Source organism: Rattus norvegicus, chromosome 10, assembly GCF_021556685.1.
Source record: "Rattus norvegicus strain SHRSP/BbbUtx chromosome 10, alternate assembly SHRSP_T2T, whole genome shotgun sequence".
Taxonomy (NCBI): Eukaryota; Metazoa; Chordata; class Mammalia; order Rodentia; family Muridae; genus Rattus; species Rattus norvegicus.
In genome coordinates, this window is record NC_141543.1 from 62227685 (window position 1) to 62247356 (window position 19672).

At 43.3% G+C, this 19672-nt stretch overlaps 1 pseudogene across 1 annotated transcript; it reads right to left on the reverse strand.

Annotated features, from left to right (window-relative positions):
• Positions 1-14572: 14572 nt before the first annotated feature.
• LOC102547395 (uncharacterized) lies at positions 14573-16531 on the reverse strand (annotated as a pseudogene). Its single transcript, XR_015632421.1, has one exon. The product of XR_015632421.1 is annotated as an uncharacterized LOC102547395 (transcript).
• Between the last annotated feature and the right edge of the window lie 3141 nt (positions 16532-19672).

A 19672-nucleotide genomic window follows, 5' to 3' on the forward strand; every position in this document is an offset into this window, starting at 1 on the left:
ACATTAAAATTCCCAAATCTACAAGGGCCAAGTGGTAGTCACAAACTTGAAAGTGTCATCAGAGAGAAAACATTAGTCATAACTATGGCACTAGAACTAAGGGAGCAGGGTCGCACGTGGAGTATGTGGGTCACTGCCATGGAATACAATACATCTGTTAGATTTGGGACTCCACCTCTACCCACGATGCCCTTTGGTTACATAAGCCATTTTCCAGGAGCCCACATTGTCACCTTGCTCACCACTGATGTGTATTTGACTTGACCTGCCCCGGCTACAGGTTCCAGAGTGCCCACTCCTGTGGCCAGTTCAGGGCTAGCCACTGAAGCAAAGCCCTTCCCTAGAAATTTGAAAGAAAACTCACGTAAGTGCCATATCCCCTACATAAGCATCTACAGAGAGACTCAGGTCCCATTTGGTGTCAGAGAAACAAGGAATCTGGAAAAGAGAAAAGGAGGATGGACTGAGAGGAGAGCTAGGGAATGGTTCTTCAGGTAATACCCTCCCCCAGCCCTGTGGCCTGGGCATTCCCTACTCACGGGTTATGGGGTTAGCACTGTGTCTGCCATACACTCCCTTTCACTCAGGTATCAGCGAATGTTTGCTTGCCCTGCAGAAAAACCCTATCCAATACCTACAGGGTGCTGCAGGCATGGGCCTAAAGTGTTACTTTCAACTTCTTGATCAATGTTTAATCCACACGAGTAAAAGCACACAGAGTCCACTTATCTTAACTGTGATGTGTAATTTCTGTGTACATTAACACAATAGTGGCAGGTTGGAAACATCAAAAGCAATGGCCCCCAGAACTGAGCAATCTGGTCAGTCCTAGCCCTTCTTAGGTAACTGCTCTTCTGACTTACAGTATAAGAAACATGTCTACATTCTCTTATTTGTTCTTTTACATCAAAAACCAAAACCAGAGCCAAAACAAACAAAAAACAAAACAGAACAAACAAAAACACTTAATGAGAAACACTCCATTCAACACAAGTGTGGGAACTTGCAGAGAAAGTGGGGTTGGCAGCAGTGAGGAGGAAACAAAAGAGGGCAGGGGTGGGAATCATTAGAATGCATTAGACACGTGTGTAAAATTGTCACAGAACAAATTTAATATATGTTCCTTAAAATTTTCCATTCAGAAAACAGCACGACCTATGTAGATGCAATTTCCGGGGAGAACACAGTGTGAGCATTCTATCACAGAGGTTGAATGTCCCTTCTCCAAAGTGCTTGGGCCCAGAGGGGCTTCTGAGTCAGAATTGTTTTGATGCTGGAGAGTTTGCACTGACCTTTACAACTGTATATTATTAATCCAGCGGAGTAACTTTAATCTGAAAAAACCCCAATTCTTGGTGCCCAGACATTCAAAAAGTTTCATATTCTAAAGTGTGTCATATTTTGGACTTGGAGTTTCAGGCTGTTTAACCTGTACTTAATTTTACTCCTGGCCTTGAAAACTCACCAGGAGAACATGGTGGACAGCATCAACAAACCAGGGCTCACAGCAGCTCACAGGGACTGAAACAGCAATCAGAGAGCCTTGTGGGACTGCGCTAGGCGCTCTGTGCATATGTTGTGCTTGTTTACCTTGTGATTTTGTGGTGCTCCTAACACTCGGATCATGGGTATCTCTGGGATTTTTGTTTTGTTTTATTTTTGCCTGGTCCTGGCACCCTTTCCTCCTACTGGGTTGTCTTGTCCAGCCTTGATGTGAGGTGGTTTGTACCTAGTCTGATCCCATTTTGTTGTGCCATGCTCTTTTGATATCCCTGGAAGGCCTGCTCTTTTCTGAAGATATCAGAGATGGAGTGGATAAGGGGTGAGGCAGGAATGTGGGGGAGGAACTAGGAGGAGTGAAGGAAGGGGAGACTGCAGTCAGAATGTATAGTATGAGAGAAAAATAGTATGTTATTTATTAACAAACAAATAATTTTACTTACTGAATCCTTAGCGGTTTGTGACTTTCATCAATGACAGAACATCTCTATACATTTTTGTCTTTAGCCCTTTCTTTAACCATGTGCCAGCTGTAACACACATTCAGAAAAGTTTACAAAGCATGGAAACACAGCTTTTAATTTTGTGAAAGGTATGACCCATATAACCACAACCCTAGAGACACATCACTACAAGCTTCCCCAGGAGAGTCCAGCCCATCCCTCACCAGAGCTAATTATTTTGCTGTATTTTAGGGTAGGGACTTTCTGGATTTTCCTCAGGACTTTAACACTACAGGATACATCACCAACTGCCAAGGTTTGATTGTGAACATGTGCCTTGGTGTTTTTCTAATACTTTTTATTCAATAGTCTGAAATTCTATACACTCAAACCCAGAAACAAAGACTTTTTTTTGTAAATTATGTTCCCCTGCTGTTTGTGTGACAATTACTTTTCTAAGGTACAATCTTGCTCTTTTTTTTTAAAGTTAGCTTTTTAGGTTAGTGTACAGCATGCTGGGTTCCATCACAGCACCTTCATACATTCATGTCGTCATACTTTGACCGTTTGTCAGATGATGGACATTAAAGCTGGCTCCATTTGTTAGCTACAGTAAGCAGCATAGCTGAAAGCGCTGGTGTGCGAGTATCTATATTGTACATCAACGTAGAACCTTGGATAGATTGCCAGGAGTATAACTACTTTATAGGTGTAGTTCCTTCTCCTCTGTTGTTGTTTGTTCGTTTGCTAGCTTGCTTGCTTTTTTCAGATCTCCTGTGGGGAAACTGCTAATTAAGGCTAAAGTCCACCATGACAGGACAGCCTCTGGGCTCTGTGCAATAGTTTTGTTAGCAGGGTTTCTCCTTCTCTGACCTCCTCCAGGGAGTTCTAAGCCCAATATACACCTCTACCTGAGGAGTATCACATAGACTAAATTATTTTATAGGACCAATGTCCTTTCTCCTGACAAAACGTGTTCAACCAGCACCTGAGGATCCTGAAATGCTTCCCCATGCCAATGAGGTATTCTAGGTACCCTAAGTCCATCTTGAATGTCCCTATTCTCAGTCCCCCAAAACTTTGTAAGCCTTAAATCACCCTAAATAAAGTTGATCTGCCTAGTGACTGTGAGTCCCCTGTGGTTTAGTCACCGTATGTACTCACAGAGCTTCTGAAAGCCCCTGATTAATGTCTCTGCTCCCACTGCCCAGTGTGGACTGTATCAGCTGATGATCCATGAGAACACAGAGACCCACAACCTCCTACTGATTTCCATAGTGGCTACAAGACTCCACACCTTTCTGCCATCCATGTATAATGGTTCTTCTTTCTCTAAGTCCTTGGTGGCATTTCTTGCCATTTATTTTCTTGGTAATGGCCTTTCTGTCTGGGATGAGGTGAACTCTCAAACAGTTTTAGTTTGTGTTTCCTTGATGGCGGAGGATGCTGCATGCCATTTCAAGTGTTTACTGAACATCTGTGTCTCCTCTTTTGAGAACCATCTATTGAGTCAGTTATCCCATTCATTCACTGAATAATCAGGTGGCTTAATGTTTAATTTTTACAGTTCTTTGTATATCTTAGTTTTTTTTTTAATCCTGCCTGATGTGTAGTTAGTAAGGAAATCAAAGGGGAAAAAGTGCTTCCCAGTCCTCCTGAGCTTTAATCACCCTGCTGGAGGGGTGACCCTGGAGATACCATGTACAGCCCTGGGACTTCGGAGTTCTCCAGCTCTCCAGCAGTGATTGACAGATAAAGTACCCCCGGCATCCTACCTCCTGCTACCTCAGGCCGAGAGCGCTCAGACTCCATTGAGATTCCCAGCTGATGATGGTGACTGTTTCCCACACCCAAGGGCAGAGCCTTCCTTCCTTATGTGCTTGCCTGCCTGAGCCAGCCTCTCGCTGTCTGCACTTTTCCGTCCATCATTGTCCAGCTGCTCCCCACCCTTGCCTTTCAGCTTTCTTTCACCCCAAAGCTCTTAGCAAGCCAAACTGATGGTCTTGACTTGTGGATGTTCCCTGATCTCAGGTCCCTGATACAGCTCAGTTTTTAACAATAGGATTTCTGAAGATGGGGCCTGGCACTTGCCACCAATAGAGTCCTCCCAAATGCCAGCGGAGTCACTGTCACACCAAAATCTTTATCTGGTTTGATATTTGTAGATATGGGTTTGCCCTGAGGGTAGGGGTGCCCAGCAGTCATGCGGTTTTCCTTTTGGAAGTGAATTCTGAGTTCCACTAGGGAACAGTATGGCTGAGGCTGTGCTCACCTTGTCCATCGGTGCCTGCCGTCTTTGCTTCTGCTCATTTCCTGCATCCCTTCACAGACTTCCCCAGCTTTTCCTCTATCTAGGTCTCTCTTCGGGATTTAGTCTATTTTTCTCACTATGATCCTCTTCTTCTCTGTCTCTGTATATGTTAAAGTAAGGTCTTCATTGTGGAATAGTTTTGTATTTATAGAACACTTGGAGAAATGGTACTGAGTTTCTGGATGGTCCCTCATTCTTCCACCATTTTGGGCATCAGTATTGCCTTTATTGTTTCAATACATTTGTTACAATGCACAGATCAATACTGATACTTTATTATTAACTAAATCCCACACTCTACTCATATTTTAATTGTTGTAGATTTATTTATTTTATTTTTATGTATATGATTAATCTCTCTCTCTCTCCTCTGTGTGTGTGTGTGTGTGTGTGTGTGTGTGTGTGTGTGTGTGTGTGTGCGTGCACCATGTGCCTGCCTGTGAAGTCAGAAGAGGACATCAGATTCCCTACAATTAGACTTACAGGTGGTTTTCAGCCAGCACATCAGTGCTAGGAGCTGAACTTGGGTTTTCTGCAGGAGCAATAAGTGCTCCTAACTGCTAAGTCATCTCCCTAGCCTGGACTCATTCGTATTTTATTAATTTGTACCAAATATTCTTCTGTCGTAGGATCCCACCTAAATACTACCTTACTTTAAACCATCACCGTTGTCTCTTCTGGCTCCTCTGGGATATGGCAGCTTCTTCAGCCTTCTTTGTTTTGGAACATTACAGTCTCGAAGAGTTCTAACCAAGTACTACATAGGCTATCCTTGGCTAACATTGGTCTTATAATTTGACTAAAGACACTCACTGGAGGGAAAGAAGGTTGCAGAAAGAGAGCCATTCTCCCAAGAGTAGAGCAAGGGCCCCTCAGACCAGCACCACATGTGGCTGTTGGTGTCAACTTTGCTGTCCTGAAGAGAACAAACCTGATGTTTGTCAGGTTTCTCTGCTGTGAGAATATTTTATTTTAACCCCTCACACCCCAAACTGTACTAATGGCCATGGAGCCTCAGGATTGCAGTGTAGGGATGAGAGGTGGTATTCACGTCTTTGAGGACAAGGTGCCTCTCTAAATCACTTGGAGTTATTCTGCAGGAGAGATTTGTCTCTTCTCTACCACTTATTCATTCAACCACTTATTTATGCTAGTGTGGACCCATTGCTATTTATTTCTTTATTTCGTGGCTACAACTATTTCAACCACAGCCATTTTGAGTCTCTTAGGTGGTTCCTCTGTCTTTTCAATGTTTTGTGTATATGTGTGCTTGCAGTGTTTTGGTATATATACATATACATATATATATGTGTGTGTGTGTGTGTGTGTGTGTGTGTGTGTTTATATGTGCATGTATATAGTGTTTTTATGAGTGTACAAAGCTAGAAGAATGTGTTTGGATCCTAGGGTCGGAGTTACGGTAGCTGTGAGCTGCCCGACGTGGGTACTGGGAACCAAACTCGGGTTCTCTGGAGGAGCAGCAAGTGCTCTTAACCACCAAGATGTCTCTGCAGCCTTGTATTGTGTGTTTTGAATATCTCTTCACCTTCTGGCACTACATGGTCCACAGTCACAGTTCCTGAGTTAGTCTTAGCATTAATCATTTCTCCAAGATGCCCTGCTGTTGTTACTTTGAGAAGAGTGCAAACCAAGAGGTGTGTGTTGGCTGTGTGCAGTGCTATGAGGATATGAAATGATTTACCCAGTTCAAGGGTGTTCTTTTCCAAGATGTCAGCTACCCAGTCGGAAAATATTAAATAGAAAACCTAGAAGTAGACAATTCACGGTTTAAGTTGTGTGATGTTCTGTGTGGCGAGACCTTGTTCCATCCCATCCCACCTCAGGTGAGAACCAGCTCTTCCTCTAGTGTATCGATACTGTGTGTGTAAAAGAGAAAGAACAAGATCATTTCTCATTATAGTATTTCATTAACTACCCATTTTCTGGGCATAAGTAAGTTGATAAAGCTGAAAAAGTAAACAATTATTAAACCATTAAATTATGGCTGCCCTAAATAACTAGGCCAACAAAACTGAAATTCTCTCTTTAGATATCACTACTAAAGTGCTGGGGATGAGCTCAGTGGAGGCTCTAGTCTATACTGTGTGAGGTCCTGAGTTCAGGCCCTAGTTCTGGGTGAGGAGGGGCACAAATACTAATTCTATATGTACACATCCTTCTACTTGGTAATATTTTACAGTGTGTCATTTAACTTCAGAGCATATTACATTAATCATAATTATTTTAAATTAAGCCTGGTATTGTAATATTTCCATTGTCTAAACACCACTAGATCCGTATTTTGATCACCTCAAGGCATTTCCATTTTGACTGAGTGAAAAACATTCACAAAGTTGTTTACTCCCCTCTCTAAACTTCGCTTGTAGACCTCATGGATGCTTCCTCCTCTTCTCTAAAATTGCAAGCAGCTCATAAATGCCCAGAGTTTCTGAGCTAAAGAAGAGTTGCCCGTGCTGTCCTTGAAGTCGCCATAAGTCCTGCAAAGTCTGCAACAATGTTGCTCTGTCTGTAGTTGAGCTCTGTTCCAGTTGTTTTCAATTTTTTATATAAAATGTTATATAAATTTTTTCTTTCTTTTTTACATTCTGACCACAGTTTGTCCCTCCTCTCCTCCCAGCCCCTCCCCAGACCTTTCCTCTGCTCCAACCCCACTCTTCCTCCATTCCTCTTCAGAAAAAGGCAGACCTCCCATGGATGTCAACCAGCCATGACATACCGAGTTGCAGTAAGACTAAGCACCTCTCCTCCTGTTGAGACTTGAGGAGGCAGCCCAGTAGGAGGAAAGGATCCAAAAAGCAGGCAAAAGAGTCAGAGACAGGTGTTTACCGGAAGTCCCACACCGGCGGATCCCGGACCGCAGCAGCTCTCTGCTCCCAAACCCCGTGGGAGAGAGACCCCACCGCCTGATCAGGTGGGCACTCCTGAGGCTGCAGAGCAGAGGAGACCACCAACACTGCCCACCCCTGCCCACATCCCTGGCCCAAGAGGAAACTGTATAAGGCCTCTGGGCTCCCGTAGGGGAGGGCCCGGGAGCGGCAGGACCCCTGCGCCTGAGACACTGCCGGAACCTGAAGGAAACAGACCGGATAAACAGTTCTCTGCACCCAAATCCCGTGGGAGGGAGAGCTGAACCTTCAGAGAGGCGAACACGCCTGGGAAACCAGAAGAGACTGCACTCTGTGCACATCCAGGCGCCAGAGGAAAACACCAAACGCCATCTGGAACCCTGGTGCACGGAGGCTCCCGGAAAGAGCGGCGCAGATCTTCCCGGTTGCTGCCACAGCGGAGAGGACTTAGGCAGTACCCCACGAGCAAACTTGAGCCTTGGAACTGCAGGTAGGACCAACTTTTCCCCTGCAAGAAACCTGCCTGGTGAACTCAGGACACACAGAGGCAAAATTCCTCTAAGGCCGGGCACTTCCTGTGTTTACCGGAAGTCCCACACCGGCAGATCCCGGACCGCAGCAGCTCTCTGCTCCCAAACCCCGTGGGAGAGAGACCTCACCGCCTGATCAGGTGGGCACTCCTGAGGCTGCAGAGGGGAGGAGACCACCAACACTGCCCACCCCTGCCCACATCCCTGGCCCAAGAGGCAACTGTATAAGGCCTCTGGGTTCCCGTAGGGGAGGGCCCGGGAGCGGCAGGACCCCTGCGCCTGAGACACTGCCGGAACCTGAAGGAAACAGACCGGATAAACAGTTCTCTGCACCCAAATCCCGTGGGAGGGAGAGCTGAACCTTCAGAGAGGCGGACACGCCTGGGAAACCAGAAGAGACTGCACTCTGTGCACATCCAGGCGCCAGAGGAAAACACCAAACGTCATCTGAAACCCTGGTGCATGGAGGCTCCCGGAAGGAGCGGCACAGATTTTCCCGGTTGCTGCCACAGCGGAGAGGACTTAGGCAGTACCCCACGAGCAAACTTGAGCCTTGGAACCACAGGTAGGACCAATTTTTCCCCTGCAAGAAACCTGCCTGGTGAACTCAAGACACAGGCCCACAGGAACAGCTGAAGACCTGTAGAGAGGAAAAACTACACGCCCGAAAGCAGAACACTCTGTCCCCATAACTGGCTGAAAGAAAACAGGAAAACAGGTCTACAGCACTCCTGACACACAGGTTATAGGACAGTCTAGCCACAGTCAGAAATAGCAGAACAAAGTAACACTAGAGATAATCTGATGGCGAGAGGCAAGCACAGGAACCCAAGCAACAGAAACCAAGACTACATGGCATCATTGGAGCCCAATTCTCCCACCAAAGCAAACACGGAATATCCAAACACACCAGAAAAGCAAGACCTAGTTTCAAAATCATATTTGATCATGATGCTGGAGGACTTCAAGAAAGACATAAAGAACTCCCTTAGAGAACAAGTAGAAGCCTACAGAGAGGAATCGCAAATATCCCTGAAAGAATTCCAGGAAAACACAATCAAACAGTTGAAGGAATTAAAAATGGAAATAGAAGCAATCAAGAAAGAACACATGGAAACAACCCTGGACATAGAAAATCAAAAGAAAAGACAAGGAGCTGTAGATACAAGCTTCACCAACAGAATTCAAGAGATGGAAGAGAGAATCTCGGGAGCAGAAGATTCCATAGAAATCATTGACTCAACTGTCAAAGATAATGTAAAGCGGAAAAAGCTACTGGTCCAAAACATACAGGAAATCCAGGACTCAATGAGAAGATCAAACCTAAGGATAATAGGTGTAGAAGAGAGTGAAGACTCCCAGCTCAAAGGACCAGTAAATATCTTCAACAAAATCATAGAAGAAAACTTCCCTAACCTAAAAAAAGAGATACCCATAGGCATACAAGAAGCCTACAGAACTCCAAATAGATTGGACCAGAAAAGAAACACCTCCCGTCACATAATTGTCAAAACACCAAACGCACAAAATAAAGAAAGAATATTAAAAGCAGTAAGGGAAAAAGGTCAAGTAACATATAAAGGCAGACCTATCAGAATCACACCAGACTTTTCGCCAGAAACTATGAAGGCCAGAAGATCCTGGACAGATGTCATACAGACCCTAAGAGAACACAAATGCCAGCCCAGGTTACTGTATCCTGCAAAACTCTCAATTAACATAGATGGAGAAACCAAGATATTCCATGACAAAACCAAATTTACACAATATCTTTCTACAAGTCCAGCACTACAAAGGATAATAAAGGGTAAAGCCCAACATAAGGAGGCAAGCTATACCCTAGAAGCAAGAAACTAATCATCTTGGCAACAAAACAAAGAGAATGAAAGCACACAAACATAACCTCACTTCCAAATATGAATATAACGGGAAGCAATAATCACTATTCCTTAATATCTCTCAATATCAATGGCCTCAACTCCCCAATAAAAAGACATAGATTAACAAACTGGATACGCAACGAGGACCCTGCATTCTGCTGCCTACAGGAAACACACCTCAGAGACAAAGACAGACATTACCTCAGAGTGAAAGGCTGGAAAACAATTTTCCAAGCAAATGGTCAGAAGAAGCAAGCTGGAGTAGCCATTCTAATATCAAATAAAATCAATTTTCAACTAAAAGTCATCAAAAAAGATAAGGAAGGACACTTCATATTCATCAAAGGAAAAATCCACCAAGATGAACTCTCAATCCTAAATATCTATGCCCCAAATACAAGGGCACCTACATATGTAAAAGAAACCTTACTAAAGCTCAAAACACACATTGCACCTCACACAATAATAGTGGGAGATTTCAACACCCCACTCTCATCAATGGACAGATCATGGAAACAGAAATTAAACAGAGATGTAGACAGACTAAGAGAAGTCATGAGCCAAACGGACTTAACGGATATTTATAGAACATTCTATCCTAAAGCAAAAGGATATACCTTCTTCTCAGCTCCTCATGGTACTTTCTCCAAAATTGACCATATAATTGGTCAAAAAACGGGCCTCAACAGGTACAGAAAGATAGAAATAATCCCATGCGTGCTATCGGACCACCACGGCCTAAAACTGGTCTTCAATAACAATAAGGGAAGAATGCCCACATATACGTGGAAATTGAACAATGCTCTACTCAATGACAACCTGGTCAAGGAAGAAATAAAGAAAGAAATTAAAAACTTTTTAGAATTTAATGAAAATGAAGGTACAACATACCCAAACTTATGGGACACAATGAAAGCTGTGCTAAGAGGAAAACTCATAGCGCTGAGTGCCTGCAGAAAGAAACAGGAAAGAGCATATGTCAGCAGCTTGACAGCACACCTAAAAGCTCTAGAACAAAAAGAAGCAAATACACCCAGGAGGAGTAGAAGGCAGGAAATAATCAAACTCAGAGCTGAAATCAACCAAGTAGAAACAAAAAGGACCATAGAAAGAATCAACAGAACCAAAAGTTGGTTCTTTGAGAAAATCAACAAGATAGATAAACCCTTAGCCAGACTAACGAGAGGACACAGAGAGTGTGTCCAAATTAACAAAATCAAAAATGAAAAGGGAGACATAACTACAGATTCAGAGGAAATTCAAAAAATCATCAGATCTTACTATAAAAACCTATATTCAACAAAACTTGAAAATCTTCAGGAAATGGACAATTTCCTAGACAGATACCAGGTACCGAAGTTAAATCAGGAACAGATAAACCAGTTAAACAACCCCATAACTCCTAAGGAAATAGAAGCAGTCATTAAAGGTCTCCCAACCAAAAAGAGCCCAGGTCCAGACGGGTTTAGTGCAGAATTCTATCAAACCTTCATAGAAGACCTCATACCAATATTATCCAAACTATTCCACAAAATTGAAACAGATGGAGCCCTACCGAATTCCTTCTACGAAGCCACAATTACTCTTATACCTAAACCACACAAAGACCCAACAAAGAAAGAGAACTTCAGACCAATTTCCCTTATGAATATTGACGCAAAAATACTCAATAAAATTCTGGCAAACCGAATTCAAGAGCACATCAAAACAATCATCCACCATGATCAAGTAGGCTTCATCCCAGGCATGCAGGGATGGTTTAATATAAGGAAAACCATCAACGTGATCCATCATATAAACAAACTGAAAGAACAGAACCACATGATCATTTCATTAGATGCTGAGAAAGCATTTGACAAAATTCAACACCCCTTCATGATAAAAGTCCTGGAAAGAATAGGTATTCAAGGCCCATACCTGAACATAGTAAAAGCCATATACAGCAAACCAGTTGCTAACATTAAACTAAATGGAGAGAAACTTGAAGCAATCCCACTAAAATCAGGGACTAGACAAGGCTGCCCACTCTCTCCCTACTTATTCAATATAGTTCTTGAAGTTCTAGCCAGAGCAATCAGACAACAAAAGGAGATCAAGGGGATACAGATCGGAAAAGAAGAGGTCAAAATATCACTATTTGCAGACGACATGATAGTATATTTAAGTGATCCCAAAAGTTCCACCAGAGAACTACTAAAGCTGATAAACAACTTCAGCAAAGTGGCTGGGTATAAAATTAACTCAAATAAATCAGTTGCCTTCCTCTATACAAAAGAGAAACAAGCCGAGAAAGAAATTAGGGAAACGACACCCTTCATAATAGACCCAAATAATATAAAGTACCTCAGTGTGACTTTAACCAAGCAAGTAAAAGATCTGTACAATAAGAACTTCAAGACACTGAGGAAAGAAATTGAAGAAGACCTCAGAAGATGGAAAGATCTCCCATGCTCATGGATTGGCAGGATTAATATAGTAAAAATGGCCATTTTACCAAAAGCAATCTACAGATTCAATGCAATCCCCATCAAAATACCAATCCAATTCTTCAAAGAGTTAGACAGAACAATTTGCAAATTCATCTGGAATAACAAAAAACCCAGGATAGCTAAAGCTATCCTCAACAATAAGAGGACTTCAGGGGGAATCACTATCCCTGAACTCAAGCAGTATTACAGAGCAATAGTGATAAAAACTGCATGGGATTGGTACAGAGACAGACAGATAGACCAATGGAATAGAATTGAAGACCCAGAAATGAACCCACACACCTATGGTCACTTGATTTTTGACAAAGGAGCCAAAACCATCCAATGGAAAAAAGATAGCATTTTCAGCAAATGGTGCTGGTTCAACTGGAGGGCAACATGTAGATGAATGCAGATCGATCCATGCTTATCACCCTGTACAAAGCTTAAGTCCAAGTGGATCAAGGACCTCCACATCAAACCAGACACACTCAAACTAATAGAAGAAAAACTAGGGAAGCATCTGGAACACATGGGCACTGGAAAAAATTTCCTGAACAAAACACCAATGGCTTATGCTCTAAGATCAAGAATCGACAAATGGGATCTCATAAAACTGCAAAGCTTCTGTAAGGCAAAGGACACTGTGGTTAGGACAAAACGGCAACCAACAGATTGGGAAAAGATCTTTACCAATCCTATAACAGATAGAGGCCTTATATCCAAAATATACAAAGAACTCAAGAAGTTAGACCGCAGGGAAACAAATAACCCTATTAAAAAATGGGGTTCAGAGCTAAACAAAGAATTCACAGCTGAGGAATGCCGAATGGCTGAGAAACACCTAAAGAAATGTTCAACATCTTTAGTCATAAGGGAAATGCAAATCAAAACAACCCTGAGATTTCACCTCACACCAGTGAGAATGGCTAAGATCAAAAACTCAGGTGACAGCAGATGCTGGCGAGGATGTGGAGAAAGAGGAACACTCCTCCATTGTTGGTGGGATTGCAGACTGGTAAAACCATTCTGGAAATCAGTCTGGAGGTTCCTCAGAAAATTGGACATTGAACTGCCTGAGGATCCAGCCATACCTCTCTTGGGCATATACCCAAAAGATGCCTCAACATATAAAAGAGACACGTGCTCCACTATGTTCATCGCAGCCTTATTTATAATAGCCAGAAACTGGAAAGAACCCAGATGCCCTTCAACAGAGGAATGGATACAGAAAATGTGGTACATCTACACAATGGAATATTACTCAGCTATCAAAAACAATGACTTTATGAAATTCGTAGGCAAATGGTTGGAACTGGAAAATATCATCCTGAGTGAGCTAACCCACTCACAGAAAGACATACATGGTATGCACTCATTGATAAGTGGCTATTAGCCCAAATGCTTGAATTACCCTAGATCCCTAGAACAAAGGAAACTCAAGACGGATGATCAAAATGTGAATGCTTCACTCCTTCTTTAAATGAGGAAAAAGAATACCCTTGGCAGGGAAGGGAGAGGCAAAGATTAAAACAGAGACTGAAGGAACACCCATTCAGAGCCTGCCCCACAGGTGGCCCATACATATACAGCCACCCAATTAGACAAGATGGATGAAGCAAAGAAGTGCAGACCGACAGGAGCCGGATGTAGATCGCTCCTGAGAGACACAGCCAGAATACAGCAAATACAGAGGCGAATGCCAGCAGCAAACCACTGAACTGAGAATAGGTCCCCCGTTGAAGGAATCAGAGAAAGAACTGGAAGAGCTTGAAGGTGCTCGAGACCCCAAAAGTACAACAATGTCAAGCAACCAGAGCTTCCAGGGACTAAGCCACTACCTAAAGACTATACATGGACTGACCCTGGACTCTGTCCCCATAGGTAGCAATGAATATCCTAGTAAGAGCACCAGTGGAAGGGGAAGCCCTGGGTCCTGCTAAGACTGAACCCCCAGTGAACTAGACTATGCGGGGAGGGTGGCAATGGGGGGAGGTTTGGGAGGGGAACACCCATAAGGAAGGGGAGGGGGGAGGGTGATGTTTGTCCGGAAACCGGGAAAGGGAATAACACTTGAAATGTATATAAGAAATACTCAAGTTAATAAAAAAAAAAAAAGAAAAAAAAAAGAAAAAAAAAGTTCTATCAAAAGGGATTTTGAATATTTGCATCATGAGGAAAGAATGTTAGATAGTCTTGCCCTGGTTGAACACTAGGAGTGTATGTGTGTGTGTGTGTGTGTGTGTGTGTGTGTGTGTGTGTGTGTGTGTATCAAATTTTGCTTCATAAGTGTGTACAAGTTATATGTGCCCATCAATAAAATTAAAAAAAATAGAAATGTAAAGAGTCAGAGACAACGCCTGCTTCCACTGTTAGGGTTCCCCAAGGAAGACGAAGCTACAGAACTGTGACATACGCAGAGGGCCTAGGTCAGTCCCATGCAGGCTCTCTGATTATGGATTCAGTCTCTGTGAGCCCAGGTTGATTGATCTATGGGTTTTCTTGCAATGTCCCTGACCCCTGTCCCTCTTACTTCCTCCCCTCCCCTCTTCTGCAGAATTCCCCGAGCTCCACTAATTGCTCTTTTCCCATCTCTCTCTCCAGGAATTTTTGAATTTTCCCAAACACTTTTTCTCCCCCAGAGTCTTCCATCCATATTCCTCCTCCTTTCTTTAAGGCTGTCAGTTCGGCTTTAAGTAAGCATCTGTGAATTTCCCAATGAGTCTCAGAGTCATAATTTGCTCCCTTAACAAGAACAGTTTTGCCTCGTTCAAACTCACACGGAAATGCCCCACCCCTGTTTGCTAGAAGGTAACGAGAGACTGAATTCTCCTGCCTGAGAAGTTGGAACCAGTGTCAGCTCTTCCTGTAACCGGACCTTATAAGCTTCCGTGAGTTCTACTCCACCCAGTTTAACCAGCAAAACACAGGGCTCCCCTTCCCATGAAGCTATAGTAGGAAGAGTAACAGGAATGTGTCCTGTTGCTACAGACACTCTCAGTCGTCTGGTGTCATCATACATGTAATTTTAACTTCCTTACAAATTCTACTGGAATATCAGAAAAGGGATTTTGATAAGGTTTCAGAGGGTCAGAGTTCATAATAGTGGAACGAAGGCACAGTGGGCAGGGTCAGCCATGAGATTATATGGTGATCCACAAGAGGAGGCATGTTGTGTGTAACACATATAGTTACAGTATAGAGTATGTATACATAGTATAGAGTATGCTAGGTTTGTACATAAAGACCCCGAGTCTATACACAGAGCTTGGCAACAATCCACAGTACGTGGGGGTATTTGGGATATATTCCCTGGGGTAAATGGAGGCCAATGGAGTTGCTTCTCATCTGAACTTACATGATAATAAGAGATCTTTGTGTGTGCTGACCTGTGTATATGCACATATGCTTCCAAATACTTAGGTTTCTGTATCTCTCATGAGATAAAGACAAATGCATACTGTGTCTGTAATGCTAACTAGTTACCATGTGGGTTGTCAGTTCCCCCTCTCATCTATCTGTAGCCTCCTCACTAAGAGTGAGAGAGCTGGGCCCTCCCCGCCGCCCCCTGCACTTGTTTCGCCTGCATGTATAGAGGTTTCAGAATGAATGCTCCATGCCCCATAAAAGCTACTTCTTCAAATACAAAGTTCTTGTGCAGTTGTCTGTCTTATGGACTTATTTCCAAGGTTCGTTACCTTGCCATCCCCTTGTCTCTTTCAGGGAGCTGTTCCGTTCATTTATGATATAGTCAGTAGGTATCTCAGCTTCCTAAATGGTCTTGTAAAAACTGTACACCTTAGGATGCTCTGCTGTGTTGTGATGTTACAAGACTTTCAATCAATACAAAGTGTCACGTATTCACCACTCAGAACAGTTCATTGCCTTAGAAGTTTCCCTTGTGTCATAGCTGCTAAGCCTCTCCTACATCACCACCCCTTGCAACTGTGTATCTCTCAATTTACCTGTCTCTGAATGTCATGTACAGATGCTCCTCAATTTATAATAGGACTCATCCCAACAAACCCTGCTTGCACTGGCAACGTTGAATGATGAAATGCACTTAGTATACCTCCTCTTAATACCTTAGAATGCTCAGCCTGTGGTGAGGATGTGGAGAAAGAGGAAGACTCCTCCATTGCTGGTGGGATTGCAAACTGGTACAACCACTCTGGAAATCAGTCTGGAGGTTCCTCAGATTGGACATAGAACTATCTAAGGACCCAGGTATACCTCTTTTGAGCATATACCCAAAAGATGCCCCAACATATAACAAGGACACATGCTCCACTCTGTTCATTGCAGCCTTATTTATAATAGCCAGAAGCTGGAAAGAACCCAGATGTCCTTCAACAGAGGAATGGATACAGAAACTGTGATACATTTACACAATGGAGTACTACTCGGCTATTAAAAACAATGACTACATGAAATTCTTAGGCAAATGAATGGAACTAGAAAATATCATCCTGAGTGAAGTAACCCAGGCACAAAAGAACATACATGGTATGCACTCACTGATAAGTGGATATTAGCCCAAAAGCTCAGAATACCTAAGAAACAATTCACAGATCATATATAGCTCAAAGAAGACCAAAGTAGATGCTTCATTCCTTCTTAGAAGGGAGAACAAAATACTCATAGGAGGAAATACAGGGATAAAGAGTGGAGTAGGGACTGAAGAAAAGTTCATCCAGAGACTGACTGTCCCACCTGGGGATCCATCACATATGCAGCTATCAAACCCAGTCAAAATTGCTGATGCCAAGAAGTGTTTGCTGAAAGGAGACAGATATGGGAGTCTCCTGAGAGGCCTGCCAGAGCCCTACTGATACAGATAAGGATGCTTGCAGGTAACTGTTGGACTGAACAAGGGGACCCCAATGGAGGAATTAGAGAAAAGACTGAAGGAGCTGAAGGGGTTTGCAATCCCATATGAAGAACGACAATATCAACTAACCAGACCCCAGCAGATCTCCTCGGGACTAAACCACAAACCAATGAGTACACATGGAGCAACCCATGGCTCCAGCCACATCTGTGTCAGAGGATTGCATTGTCCAGCATCAATAGGAGGAAAAGCCCTTGGTCCTATGAAGGTTCATTTCCCCAATGTGGGGTAATGCTGGGGCGTTGAGGTTGGAGTGGGTGGATGGGAGTAGGAGCGTCCTCATAGAAGCAGGGAAACAGGGGAGGGGATATGGGAGAGAAGAGAAAGGGGATAACATTTGAAATGTGAATACATAAAATATCCAAGAAAAATAAAAGAAAATAAAAGATGCCCAGCCTGCCCCGAATGTACTCAGAGCACTTGTTTAAGCCCACAGCTTGGCCAAATCATGCAACTGTCGATGGACACAACTAAGAAAGGTACGACTGTACGTAACCCCTCTGTGCATCCAGAGTTGTAATTATTTTTGCCTCCTTCTGTATCCCTATTATACCCTGGCCTGAATCCAATGTCAGTGCATACATCCTAGCCTTACCGCCCTGTATGTGCATGTCTCTGTTATGGGGAGAAATCTGGCTTCCGAAATCTTACCACTTACTAACGTATATGTTCAATTCTAGATTGCTTATAATGTAACTTTAGAATAGCCAGCCTATGTCCCAATGAGAAGCAAAATGGTCAGCTAAAGTTCTGTCCTCGGGTATGGCCAGTCTTCAGGTACTGGCTAATCCTCTGGTACAGTCCATCCTAGGTTCAGTTCTCAGTTATAGGATCCTTGAGGACGGGTCATTTTGTCGTTAGTGCTGCATCGTTTTCCAGCCTTTCTCAGGTCAGCTCTCACCATCCCGCAATGCTTCAGTTTTGTCACGCAGTGTATTTCTAACATATTTATTTGTTACAGATAACATTGTGTTTTGCCATCCTAATTTATTTTTTTAAAAAGAGAGAAAGAAAAAAGCCTTGTATATATTAAAGTTCAGTGTTCGTGACATAAATTTCCATGGGTTGTGACAAATGCATAGCGTCGTGCATCAGCTGCCTGATTTCAGAGTTCCTGTCTCCATCTCTATTTCGATCTATGGACAAACTCAGAGAACACAAACACTCCACGGTCTTCTTTACTTGGCTTTGTTTGCAAATTTCATCCACGCTGTTGGTATAACTAGCTTCTTTCTTGTCGTTGTCTGCAACGTTCTATCATTTGAATTTATCTCTACTTGTTCTGTCTGAGGAGGATGCTTGGGCTGCATCCAATTTGGAACTCTTGAAATTACGCTGCTGTAGCCAGGCATGGTTGTACACACATTTAATTCCAGTCCTAGGGAGGCAGAGGCAGGTGGATCTCTGAGTCAATAGTCTATGTAGCAAGTTCTAGTGTAACAGCAAGACCTTTACTTAAGCAATGACAAGAATGAAACAAGGTTGCCATGGCTCAGTTTGGTTAGTGGTGTGATTATGATGTCCATGTTTCTTAACTCACACTCTTAAAATCCTGAGAATTTTCTCTTTGGTGCTGAGTTCTGTTTTAACCAATTAGTTTGCATTTGGGTATTTATAATGGAGGAGGATTCTGTACTAACTAGGCCCATCCTGCTTCCAGGAAGAATCTCATCCACCTTTACAGAAACTTTCTAAGATGCAGGTGCCACTGTTTCCGTTTAGCCCCGTAAGAAATTAAAAGTCAGAAAGGAGAAATCATTTTGGCTGTGGGCAGCTGAAACCTGTATCCCATTAGCTCTGGTTTCTGGAACCCAGAAACTGTGGCTTCTTTTGAAAGCCGTAAAGCCTGCCTGACCTCTGGACCAAAACTATGACCTACAATTTAAAGACAATATGTCTTCTCTCTCTCTCTGTCTTATGTACCAACGCCCTCAGCACTGTTCACCTGTCAGTGTCCTGAGCCACAGGTTCAGCGTATAGGACTTATGACTGACCTGGTGAGGTTCTGTGACTTTGACCTTTAACCTGAGGCCTGGGAGCTTCTGAGAGGAGAGAGGAGGGAAAAGAGAGTGTGAGGGAGTGGAAGGAATGGAAAGAAAGAGCTGGGTTCTGGCATCAGCTACTATGTCACAAGGCCTAGTGGATTTCACTCTCTCCCCAACCTAGGAGACCAAGGCTCTCCCTGCCTCAGCAGCAGTGTCTTTAATGGGTCGCTAGACATACTGCAAGATCTGTATAGCCATAGAGGGTTGCTCCATGAATGTCTCCAGAGTGTGTGACTTTTGTATATAATGCAGACCTTGCTCAGCACTGGATTCCTTTACCCTGCAACCTTAGCAAAAGTGGGTCATTACCTTCCCAGGATTAGAGAGCCAGGTCCTCTTCAAGACTTCAAGTAGACAGGGCCTTGGGTTCAAGTCTTTGTAAATGACTGACAGGTGTGTCTGTAGGATGATAGTGGAGAAAGTGTGAACCGCTTGTCTTCTAACATTCTGCCATCCCATGGTCTGGCATCCTGAGTCCTTGCCTCTATTATGACTCTGTTGGCTGTGACCTGGTGGGTTTTGTAGGCTTATTTTGAGAGATTTGACATAAGGAAGCTCAGACTCAGAAAAGTTAAGTTAAACCCCAAGCTGAAGAACTTTTTCTTCAGACTCCAGAAGAGGGCACCAGATCCCATAACAGATGGTTGTGAGCCACCATGTGGTTGCTGGGAATTAAATTGAGGACCTCTGGAAAAGCAGTCAGGGTTCTTAAACACTAAGACATCTCTCCAACCCAA